This window comes from Cynara cardunculus, assembly GCF_001531365.2.
Source record: "Cynara cardunculus var. scolymus isolate 2C chromosome LG 11, CcrdV1, whole genome shotgun sequence".
Lineage (NCBI taxonomy): Eukaryota > Viridiplantae > Streptophyta > Magnoliopsida > Asterales > Asteraceae > Cynara > Cynara cardunculus.
In genome coordinates, this window is record NC_037538.1 from 5,294,721 (window position 1) to 5,297,182 (window position 2,462).

Sequence of the window (2,462 nt, forward strand, 5' to 3'; positions counted from 1 at the left end):
TCGGCCAGATATAGATAATTGTTTGATAGTGACTTAATGATATAGAAAACGGTTTGTTCCATAAGCTTATGGGGGGAGTAACTTTCTGCAGAAATACACTTTACGTCCATGCTGTTTTAAAACTACAAGATGACTATCATGGTTTGAGAAAGTGTCCGGATTTAGTCCCTACTTTTAATAACCGTTAAAAAGTCCAACTAAATGAGGGTATTTTTGTTCTTATTTCATTTTTTTCTTTTACCCGATCAAAAACCATAAGAACCAAAATCATAAAACTGATTTTGATTAGTTAAAAAATGACAAAAATACCCTCATTTTACATCATGAACGCCACGTTAAACCTATGGCACAGTTATGATCCCATGTGCGATTTTCGTGAAGTGTTATTTGATTTTCTTTTACTCTTTTAGTGTCATAACTTTTACTTTTTTATATATAACGTAATTTAAATTGTTTAATATGTATAAATGTGTAGTTATATATGTGATATACAAACTTGCAGCTATAAGTCATTTCTTGAAAACGTTGTGCCTCATAGGCTTGATGTTTGATCCCGCCAACACCATTTTAAACCATGACTGGCATATATATTAGTATCACTGTTTTTATCTATTTGTGACAAAATTTACACCTATTATAAGTACGGGTGTTCAACCAACTTCCGTACACTCAACTTATTACACGAGGCTATGACGTTAATAGTAATGAAAGCCTCCAAAAACCCTAATATGACTCATACTAGCTATCAATGAGCAGTAAATCTAGGGTCCGACCAGTTGAGTTGCTCCAAGGATTGATCACTAATTGAATGGGTAATCAAAGGCTTGTTTCTCAACGAATTAATGAGTTTAATGAGATTTAAAACTTATTCGGTCAGTTATACATGATTGTTTAATAGTGACTTAATGATATAAAAGGTACATATTTGGTAAGCTCCTAGAGAGAGCTTTATGCTTAAAGTCCCAAGTTTTTCTAAACTTGTCTCTCTCAATTAAAAAAACATGTTCCTTTCATCTATAAAAAAAATCATACTAAACAAAAATCCTTTCAATCTATATAAACAAATTGATCCACATAGTCTGTTTTATTCAGACAAGACTTAGTGAAAAACCAACGAAAAAACCCCTAATAATCTCAAAGAACGTTATCGATCTTATTAAAGTAAGCTACTCATAAGTAATTAATTAATCTTTTTATACTAATATAAATGTTTAGATCTAAAACTTTTAATGAGACATTTGTAAATAAACAATTTTACAAATTATTTTCATTTTATATTTTATTTTAGAGGGTTGGTGAGGATGGTAGATGAGGGTTGGTAGAATCCCCAAATGTTGAATCACCTTCATCAACATCTATCTTAGCCTTTTAGAATTCTTCAAATTATGACCTCATATTTGTATTCTATTACAATTTTGGTCTTACACCAAGTCAAAAGAGGAGGAAATAGATAACATTGTTTTGTAATAAACAGGGTTTCTCATATATTGAGTTGATTGTGTTGAAGATATTTGAACAATCCAATTTAATGTTTGCGGTTTAAAAAATCTTAACCCAACTCAAATCAAAGTGCAACCAAAACCGTACGAGTTAATCGGGTTAGTCGGGTTGATACTTTAATATATTAAATATTTTCTAACCTTGAATGTGTTATTTCTCTATTCATAATTTTTTTTCATCATCAACCATTTGATACAACTAATCCACAACTTCTTACGTATATCATATTCAATTAATTTTTTCAAATTACATATATATGTTCACAGTTACTGAACATATATATATGAATGAGTTATATAGAGATAGATAATAGAATGAAAATATGTATATATGAAAAGCGTACGTGATAGTGTAATTGTCTAATGTATATATTAATATAAACTCAACAATCATATTAAATCCAAGAAATAAAAAAGTATCGGGTTCAAATAATAGTAAATTAATATCAACCTCATATCTACAGTTGAAAATTTTACAACTCGATTAGACATCTAGTTACTTCAGATCGAATTATTTAATGTTAGGTTAGGTTGATTGTGTTTTTGAGAACTCCATTAGTTATAGGCATGAGTTGGTAGTAAAGTAAATTGAGAAGTGATATGACAGATAAAAACTGTGAATAGAATATATTCTAGGGAAAAGTACAATAAAAACCAATGAACTTTCTTGTTTGGAATGATTAAGTCCTTGAACTTTTTTTTGGAACAAATAAATCCTTGAATTTTCCAAAACATGTTAAATAAGTCCTTGAACATTCCAAAATATGTTAAATAAGTCCTTGGACAATTTTTGGAACAAATAAGTCCTTGGACATTTCAAAAAATGTTAAATAAGTCCTTGGACATTTCAAAAAATGTTAAATAAGTTCTTGGACAATTTTTGAAACAAATAAGTCCTTGAACAATCCAAAACATGTTAAATAACTTTTTGAAAAAAATAAAGTGGTAAAATAGTGAAAAAAA